The sequence below is a fragment of the Sciurus carolinensis genome, chromosome 7 (assembly GCF_902686445.1).
Source record: "Sciurus carolinensis chromosome 7, mSciCar1.2, whole genome shotgun sequence".
Taxonomy (NCBI): Eukaryota; Metazoa; Chordata; class Mammalia; order Rodentia; family Sciuridae; genus Sciurus; species Sciurus carolinensis.
In genome coordinates, this window is record NC_062219.1 from 145117820 (window position 1) to 145128233 (window position 10414).

At 46.0% G+C, this 10414-nt stretch overlaps 1 non-coding gene across 1 annotated transcript; it reads left to right on the forward strand.

The window, feature by feature from the left end:
* The first annotated feature begins 7648 nt into the window (after positions 1-7648).
* Positions 7649-7722, forward strand: Trnap-cgg (transfer RNA proline (anticodon CGG)). Its single transcript has one exon. It is a non-coding gene; the product is annotated as a tRNA-Pro (tRNA).
* Positions 7723-10414: the final 2692 nt, after the last annotated feature.

The window sequence follows — 10414 nt, forward strand, 5'->3', positions numbered from 1 at the left end:
TTTTGGAGGGTCCTGAGAGGTGACAGAGAAAAGCAAAAGCTTAGGAAAGGTAGTTGTGTTTACTGTTACAGCACTTCAGCACCATGGCTCGGCTTGCCTGCCAGCCTTGCCCTCAGACTGTGAGGCCTTGGAGAGACTGTTTGTCTGTCCCTGGGCTTTAGAAGAAAATCTGGCACAGAGTGGACGTTACATAAATGTCATAATTGTGTTTTGAATGAATGGATCAAGGAATCAGGGGGAATTGTTCAATCCTTCTTTATAAATAGCTTGACTTGGTTGGTATATTATTTAGTAGATCTACATTAGGGGACTGATTTGAAATTAGAGATCTTACTAAGCAATAAGAAAATCAGAAAATGGAAAAAAAGAAATGACCAATTACAATGTAGCCTGACTGTAGATGACGATTAAAACACCAAAGAGTAAAGTGATTGGCGAGGTGTGGCTTGTAACGTCACGTCCTGAGAATTAGAGTGCTGTGTCACAGACTGGATCCCTTTTAACCCCTGGGCCTTTCTTAGAGGGAGGACGATCACTTTTTACCTTCCGGGTACCATTCCCAGGGAACATTCAGACCCCATAGAAACCTGCAAAATAAATAATGCTTGTCATCTCCTTGGGAAGAAGAGAGAAAAGCCCGAAGCTTTGATGGATTTTAAACGGCAGCCCTCCTGGGACACTCTAAATGGCTCGTTCACGCAGCCGGTGGGGATATTGCCTACCTGTGTTTTCCACTTACGCTCACCTTTGAGGTTCTGTTTCGGCCTCTTGAGAATCAATACACACAATAACAGAATCGCTGATGTATTAATCTTTCTGCTGATCTAAGCTTTTTTTTTTTTTTTTTTTTTTTTTTTTTTTCCTTCCAAAGTGGGAATAAGGCTGGGAGGGAAAGTGAAATCTAGACCACTATGAAAGCAATAGGGGGAAAATTCATTTCCAGTCTTGAGGAAATACATGAAGTACCCTCTCACTAACCTTCCTGGGGCATCTTGATGGAGCATCCTGGAGGGTACAGAGCCAGGCATTTCAGTTTATTATAGCATCCTCCTTAATTCTCATTTCGTGACCTTCAAGCAAAGCCACCCCTCCAGGTCAAGTCTGGGCTGGGAGTTCCATGAGCACAACCACCCACCCTATCACTACTTGTGCAAGGTTTTCTTATCATCCTACAGTTTAGTGCAGGGAACAAAAATAATGTCTCCTCTCCTCTTTCTGACTTCTTCATCGAGACAGACCTCTGTCGCTGAAGACAGATCAGCAAAGAAAAAGAAACAGGAGTTTATCAAGGTGCAGACTGTTCACACATGGGAGAAAATCTAGGGAAAATAAGTGGATCTCAAGAGCAGATCCCAAAGAGGTGGCTTTGGCTTCAGGTTTAAATCTGATCATTTGCTGAAACAAGGAAAGAAAGTCTAGGCAGGTTTTCAGGAAGCACATCGTTACTGAGAGCAAGGGTTACTACCTGTCGGTCGGTTCTGCAAGTTACTCACACTCTTCTGCATAAAGTTAAGAAGTTGGTGTATTTTGCTTGAATCCAGGAACAGAGGAGGAGGGGAGCCAAAGTAATATATTTCCTTCCCACTGTGAGGTTCGTGACTGAGATGCCTGTAGTGCAAGGCAGGTGAACAAGATGAGCAGGCACACTTATTTAATGTGAAATTTTCATGGCACAGAAGGCTTTGGAAGTGGAGATCCAAGGAAGCAGGAAAAGAATTATTTTTGTGCTTAGATTTTATAAAGAGTAGAGACAATTTTAATGAGTTGTGTGGAAGGACTAAAGTGTATGAGTTCAGGGTAAAAAATTGGCAGGGAATTTGGCAAGATCTGTTTCTTCAAATTCTTCCCTGTATCCCTTTATCTTCAAAGGTAAGAATGTTCCTTTCCTCTGGTATAGGGAAGCACCTCTCACATGGGGGTCTTAAGGCCTGCTTCAGAGGAAGGTCAGGGGAATTTGATAGCCCGTCTTCAGGGGAAAAAGGAAAAAGAGGGACAGAGAAACCTTGCTTTTGCAGTTTTCTTAAATGCCAATGTGACATATTTTGTTTATCCTGGACCCCAACAATTGTAATATGTAAAGTACATAATGCAACCAGAGCACCAAGTAGGATGTTCATGAAGGTAGCACCCAACACGTAGGAACGATTGTCATTATTAGCTTCTTAAGGCTCCAGGATTTCCATTACTGGCTGCGGCATTCCAATATTTTGCATTTGATATTTAATTATGCAAATGTCCATGATGTGCAACATTTGCTGAGATAAAATTTTAAGTTGCTTTTGGAGGAATGCACATCAGATTATTTCTTCTTATTTGCTTTTTTTACGGGGGGGGGCATATATTGTTTGTGATCATTACAAATGATAAACATTTTTATTTAAAAAGACAAAGGAACATGGCTTTGGATTGTGTACACTCGGGGTCGACCACTAAGATTTGGTGATTTCCTGATCTCAAAACCTTCTCTGGTTGTATTCAAGAATGGCACCCCAGGGATGGTCTGGATCTTCTACTAGAATTAATCAACTCTAAAGAGTCTTCAGTGGTGAAAGCAAGAAAGTCTAAGAAATAAAGCGTGATGTTCTGGGTTAAGGCCTGGAATGTCATCTACATTCCCCTAACACACTCTAACAGAGTTGTTGGGTCTATTCATAAATGTGAGTGTGCATGCACTGTCACGGGAGAAGAGATGTCACTGAAGAAGTGTCCCAGGAGTTCCTGGAGAGAAGGGGGAACGTGGCTCAGGACCAGGGACAGAAAAGAATTCCAGCACATGCCAGTCAAAGGCATAGAGGAGTTTATTTAGGAACGACTCCACACTGTCAAGAGAGAAGGTAGGCCATCTTGAGATTGAGTAGCAGCAACCTGTTGTGTGCGTGTTAATAGTTAAAGAGGGACAGCTACTCGGGGCTCAACTAGAAGTGGAGTCAGGGCAGAGTTAAGCAATTTCGAGCCACTTTTCCCTGAGTTTGCTCATCGCCTGCTGCCTGCTCATGTTACTTTTCGCAAGCCAGGGCATGGGCCAGAGTGGTGGGCCAAGGGCCCAGTCTGTGGTGCTCAGGAGTTCCAACACAGCACGGGTGCTTTCTGCATTGCAGTGGTTCATGGGTTTCCTTTGAGACTCAGTGTCTCTCCCTTATTTACATCCACAAATGCCTATCTCAGTGCCAGGGTGTCTTCTCAGTTAGCAAAATCCTTGCTACTCAAAGACGGTTCCCAGAGCAGCAGCAGCATAGCCAGGGAGCTAGTGAGAGACGCAGAATCTCAGGTCCCACCCCAGAACTGCTGAGTCACCATGTACGTTTTATAGGACCCCGAGGTGATTCACAAACACGTCAACATTTGAGAACCACAGATAAGTAACTTGGTCTTCAGCAGCTGTAAGAAATGTCAAGGCTAGTTTCCCCAAACCAGACTGGGATGATTTGTAGACCTGTGTTTGAGTATCAATGATTTACCAGCTAAGTTAAGTAAGCACTATGTCCTTTAAGGGAACAATTTGAGGAAGTTTCTGTCTTATCCCGTGTGCAATTACTAGGTTTGGGGGATTGTTTCTTTATCAGACTGGGGGTTAAGGGGAGCAGAAACCTCTTTTTTGCTCTATCTGCCTCTGGTTTGAAATAAGAATTTGAAGGGCGGCTGGGAACGTTTTCCTTGAATTGTCTGTGTCACTGAAAGTGCCTGGTTTCATCTTTTGGTGTGAGGTTGGGTCAACTTGCACTCTGCTTAAACCATTTGTTCAGGACAAGAAGTTCTTGGACCAGAAACAGATAAGTATAATCAGCAGAATGGATTAGATCCTGAGGAAGCCATTATCATGGAGTGTCAGGGAGTAAAATTAACATGTATTTTTAATAAGTCTGTAATTACTTATTCTACAATAGACCATATGGTCTATTCACTTTCCACGAACTCAAACACTTAAGCCCTCAAATGCCATTTAGTTTTAAACATACACAGACACACACCCTTCTCTTCAAAGAAAACAAAGGGGTGGCCTTTTGAGCTCTAAAACATTTCCTTAAGGGGTAAAAATCTGAATTACTATGGAAGTCAGGAGAAAGCTACCGTGACACCTTTTTTGCTGTATGTACCTCAGGCCTTCTTCTCTAATTGTTGGCTCAAATCTGAGCCCGGGCAGCCCGTCTGGACTGACTAATCAGGTAGAAACGTTGATTTCCTTGTTTTTGAGAATTTTTGCATCCGAGCTGGCCGTGTTCTTTAAATGAAATAGTTTACTTTTTTGTTGTTAGAATTATATTCAACTGGTAAACAAAGGACTCCCTGGGAGCAGAGGGTCTGCTGCTTTGGAGAGGTTTTTTCCACCTCTAGACGGTAAGCGTTTTCTTCCGGCCCTTGGACGGCATCCTCATCAATGTACTTTTAGAGACAAGCACACATTTTAGGACTTCATTTGAGTCTTTAAAAACTGCCGATTAAGCAGTGCCCCTAACGCTTATTTATTTTTTAGCTTCCTACTTAAAAAGGCTGCAGGAAGTCTCGTTTTACTATAGTTGCCTTAGAGGGAGTCCCTACAAAAAGGTCCTTTCGACCCTTTCTGAGGGATGGGATAGCGAGAGCCGACACCGGGGTGCCAGGTCAGCCCAATTGTGAATTTTAAAATAGTCAAATGAATATTTTTAAAGTCAATCTGATCCCGGTGGAAAATTTCACCTTTTGAAGAAGCAGGGGATTTAGCCCGGGTACGTGAGCCGCAGGCCATCGGGTGCGCAGCTCACCCACTCGGTCTTCCACTTGGAAGTGGAGAGACATCGGCTGCCCTTGGGAAGGGCCTCCATTCACCTTTCTTGGATTTTTAACCCAGCATTTTCAGCAATCAGTAAAGAGAATCAGGCTTAGGTATTAGGTTTCCTGTTGCACACTCCTCAGTTTCACAGAGTGCCACAATGGTCGGGGAAGAAGGGACATTAAAGAAGCGTGTGCTGACCACTGGATGGCAGGCCCCTGGGGCCCTGACTTGTTGACCTCCTCTCTGTGACCCAGGCACCTGGGCAGGTCTGCTGTTATGGTTTGGATGTGAGGTGACCCCCCAAAAACTCACATATGATACAATGCAGGAAGGTTCAGAGGAGAAATGATTGAGTAGTAAGAGTCTTAACCCAATCAGTGGATTGATGCCTGATGGGGTTAATTGATGTGGTAGGGTGTGGCTGGAGGAGGTGGGAATTGGGGTGTGGCTTTGGGGTATATATTTGTATCTGGAGAGTGGAGTCTCTCTCTCTGCTTCCTGATGACACCAGCTGCTTCCCTCTGCCACATTCTTCCGCCATGATGTTTAGCCTCACCTCGAGCACTGAGGAATGGAGCCAGCCTTCTATGGACTGAGACCTCTGAAACCGTGAGCCCTCAAATTAACCTTTCCTCCTCTATAATTGTGCTGGTTGGGTCAGTTAGTCACAGCAGTGAAAAAATGGACTAAAACATACAGGACTCAACTGTGTTGCGGGGGAGAGGAAGAGCTTCCCCTGACCCCTCAGAAGGTCGGCCAGGATGGACGGACAACAGGCAGATCAATAGGAGAAGAAGACACAATTATTTGGCATGCATAGCCATGGACATTGCAGAGGGGTGAGGACCCGCTGATCAGATGACCTCACTCTCCCTTACAGCCCCCTCACACAGGAGAGGGGAGCGGGGAAGGTGGTGAGTGTCCAGGGTTGTCACTGACTGGGAGTGAATGGACCAAGAGGTAGGGCAGTGGGTCACAGATGAGTCCCTTTCAAAGAATGAATGGAGCCAGAAGACAGACAGCTTGTGGCCAAGTCTGTGTAGGTGTGGTGACATTCCTGCCTTTCCACCTGCAGGTTGAGTTTAGTTAATGTAAGTGCAGAGAGTGGACTGGAAGCCATCGGTTTCCTCTTTGGCTGGCCGCCTTAATATGGACATGAGAACATCAGAGACAAGCCTTTTCCGGTGTTGGCTGTCCTATAGTCAATAAGGCAGGGTGCCACATTAGGGAGTGACATTCCCTGGTCTCCTTCAGTATCTCTACCTGTGGAGAAGCCAGAACCAAAGCTGCAGACTCCTTCGATGGCCTTCCTTTTGGAGCCAGGTCTCTCTCACCAAGCCCTTGACCAGATGTCTGGATCTTCCTTCATACCTGCTAAGAGCAGCTCCAGTATCCCCCTGAGAACCTGGCTGTGGCTTCTGGAAGTGGGACGTCATGGAGCACGTGGACTTGCTCCACCCCAGAAAAGCCTTGGTGTCCTACGGTCACCGTGAGAGGACCGTGCCATTGAATGGTTCCGATACCAGTTGGAAGCTGCATGAATCTGATGGACCTCGGTGAAGTCACTTTGGTGATATTGACCTTGACTGTTTTAGAAGGCATTCCACAAACATGAAGAGGTGAGAAGAAATGTGAGAAGAAAAAAACCAACCTCACCCAATTCCCCACAAGATGTCAACCTAAAGCATCTATAAGGTTCAAAGGTCGCAGTGCTGTATTATAGGGAAGCCAGTCAAGTAAGAAATGTGTTGCAAAGAAATTATAAATGCTTTAAGAGATGGGAACACAGATTACCCTGATTTGATTATTACAATTACATACATGTATCAAATTATCGCACTTTGCTTCACAAATACATACAATCATTATGTTTCAACTAAAAAAATTTTTTTTAAAATTCACGTTCCCTGTATCGAAGGAAAAATTTTTTTCTTTCTACCTTCCATGGTTCTTAACTGGGACTCCCTGTCACAAAGGATGGATCAAGAGGAGACAAACAGATAGAAGTTTAGTAATGCTTACGCCTCCTGTACATGGAAGAAAACCCAGAGAACTAAGTCATTTCTTCAGAGAGGACCTCAAAGAACTGTGTGGTCTTCAGCCTTAAGCACCCTGTCTGAACAAAGGAAGCAGGTGTGGGGCAGCCCGGAGGAGAGGGGGCAGGGCCAGCTCCCGGAACGTGCAGCTTTAAGTCCGTGCCTCCTCCGCAGCTGGAGGGCCGATGGCTCCACCTCCTCTTCACGGTACAGAGGACACACCCGACAGTGGAGCTTCCCTCCATGGTCACACTTTTTTCTTATGAAAGGGGAACTTCTCAGAGCTTGGCCTTAGTCTACAGTTCCTTAAAGTAACAACTCAGAATCATCTTTGTGCCCAAGAGGCTCATTCTGGGGTGGCATATCCTGAACGTCATCCCTCCTTTGCATCCCTGTCCCCCGACCCTCTCTACCCCAGGGTTCAGACACGTGGCTAGTGGATGGAGTAGATAAATCAGCAAAGGAAAAAAGCCAACCTCACCCACTTCCCCAGAGAAGGGCAGCACAGTGGATGGATTTGGGGGCCTGGTTCTCCCCATGATCTTGAAGTTTTGTGTGATGTGCTCTAAATTAATAAAGATATGACTGACAATGGAAATGACCATAGGACTTTTTTATTGCCTAAGAGTGAACAGAAAAATTGTGACGAGTGTCCAAGTTTTAATTTTCACACAAGCAAAAGATCCCCTGCTGGGCAGTTTTAAAAAGGAAGCACGTGTCACCAAAAGGATGCACGTTACACCCTGTGCATCCTGCATGATCATGATCCACGCACTGGGTGCATCCTCTGCTTCCCAGACAACAGAAACCCGTGGGCTGAGATGGGACACTGCCATGCCAGTTTAAAATGGTTGCTGAGGGCTGGGGATGTAGCTCAGTTGGTAGAGTGCTTGCTTCGGAAGCACAAGGCCCTGGGTTCAATCCCCAGCACCGCAAAAAAAAAAAAAAAAAAAAAAAAAAAAATGGTTGCTGACATTCATGGTGCTTTGATGGAACTGGGGAGAAACCTTCCAGCAAGCTCCATGTTTTGCCCTCAAGGAACCAATTGTCCTTCTGGGGAACAAAGACAAGTTAACAGAAAAGGAAAATAATGTCACCCTCCAAGTGTTGCTACTGGGCACCCCAGGGCACCTGACCAGCCTCTGAGCATGCGGGGGCAGCCCCTCCCACAGGAAGTTAGTCTTCATTTGAGACCGAGGGGCCCATGGGTGTTCACCAGGCACAAAGAGGAAGGAGGGGAGGAAGGCTCAGAGAGAAGAATTTTCCAGGCAGAAATGACATCAGGGGACAAAACTCTGAGAAGAGCGATGATGACAGGAGCAGGGAAATTGGAGTGTTGAATTGGAATTGAGGAACAGAAAACTGGATTGAGAGAGCGGCAGGGTCACATCTGGAAGGGCCTTAGAAACCACAATGGGTTTGGATTTTAATTTGAGGACAGTGTTGATTTTTAGCAAAGCAAGGATCTGCTTTATAATTCTGAATAATTTTCTCTGAAGTGGAATAAGGAGAAGAAAATATTAGATCCTTCAACCAGATAGTCGAAAAGGCAGTTTTGAAATCTCCTACTAGACGTCACACACAGCCCTAGCGTGGCAGCAGGTGTACAGGTCTGTGTTTAGAACTCCGCTTTGGAGCATGGGGCTGGTTGCTTTCTAAAGATCTCTCTGGTTGCCTGCAAAGCAGCAGGGCACACAGACTGGAGGACTGTGAGGTGGAGGCAAGGAGGCCAGGGAGGAGGCTGTGACACAGAAATGACGTGGGCATCCACCAGGCGGTGCGTGGAGGACAGAAGGAAGTGAGGCGACTAAACGGGAAGCAGACGTTACTGTGCTCCAGGTTGATCTCCCATCAGACCCTTCAGCGCCCGTGAGTCAGTTGATGAAATGGGTATTAAGAGCACCGGTTGCCAATAACTCCATGTTTTCTGTCCTGATTTCCTCACTTAATATGTGATTCAGGCTGATCATTCACTTTCTGAGGTTTTGTTTCCTTACCCATAAAAATTGGGTTATTAACATGCACCCTCCCAAGCTGCCTGGTGGGCTGTGCTGAGCCACTGGAATAATGCAGAAGGACTGACCGTGAGATCAGGAGAGCACCAGACAGACGGACATGCCTCTGTATCACCTCTTTACCACAGACTTCCAGGTTCTAGGTTCCAGGGCATAAGTTGTTGCCAAAACTTCTATTTTGAACAGAGAAGCTAGCTATACTGGCACTCAGTAGAAGACAGTCCTGTGTGTTGCAAACAGGAATAAATGGGTCTGGACACCTGGTTACACCTCTTCCTCTCTGGGAAGCTCTGAGTCTCCATTTTCTCATCTGTCCATGGGAATCAATGGCACCTGTCCTGTTTCTTCACTTGACCCTCAAGAGGGAGACACCAAGATCCACTGGGCTGGAGGAAGCAGATCCACATTTGCTTCTCTACATCCCCCCATGTGACCTGGAATAAGTCACATGACCACTTTCCCCCCAACTTTCCTGATCTGTGAAGTGTGCATGCGATTGGGATAGATGCACTTTCCCGCTATAAAATACCATTATCTACTAACGGTGAACGATGAGATGAAATATGAAGCAAGCTTTGTCACAGTTGCAATTTTATTTGCCTGGTTAGGAGAAAAAGGAGGGGAAGAATAGGTTGGAGGGGAATAAAAAGTTTACCACTGGAATTATCTGCACATTAACCAAACCATGGGAAATGAAAGACGCTGTGAAGATTTTCTCAATATGCAGAGCCACCAGGCAATCACTGACAATAAAATTGTGAATTCAGCAATCCATGCTGTGTTTTAATTTTCTGGCCCTGGCATGTCCATTATTTAAGCATGCATTTGGAAGAGTGCCAGCGTGCCCCTCGTCACCATGGCTAAGAAGGGGTGCAGAGAAGCCTTCTCCGGCTCACACCACAGATCTTGGGCTCCTGAAAGCTGCTACTCTCAAAGGGTCAGAAGGAGGAGGTAGGACAGCAGACTTTACAAGGAAAACAGGAACTGAGAGGGAACTGGAGAAAGGACGAAGAAGAGAGTGTGTGGGGAGAGGGAGCTGGTGGTAACACAGGATGAAATCAAGGGAAAGAGGAGGCAAGTTCAGGACCGTGACTGGTTCGGGAAAGAGAGACGTGTCAGTTTCTTGTCGCTGTGACAAAACTACCTGAAAGAACAACTTAGAGGAGGAAAGGTTTATTTGGGGCTCACAGTTTCAGAGGTTCAGTCCATGGTCAGCCAACTCCATTGCTCTGGGCCAAGGTGAGGCAGAACATCATGGCAGAACGTGTGGTAGAGGGAGGTCGTTCAGTTCATGGCAGCCAGAGAACAGAGCATGCCAGGAGCCAGGGACAAAATATGTAATCCCCAAGGCACCCCTCAGTGACCCACCTGCAGCCACACCCCATAGCCTACAGTTATCCTGCAGTAATCCTTTCCAATTGTTAATCTGTCAAATGGATTAATCCACCAATGGGGTTACAACTCTCATAATCTAATACTTTTACCTCCTGCATTAATGCAGAGGCTGTGGGGGGACACCTCATCTCCACCATAGCAGGAGAAGTTAGGAATCAGGGCAAGGCCTGAGAAGAGGATCGGAGCTGACAGAACACAGCGCCTCTGGGTCCCTGTCT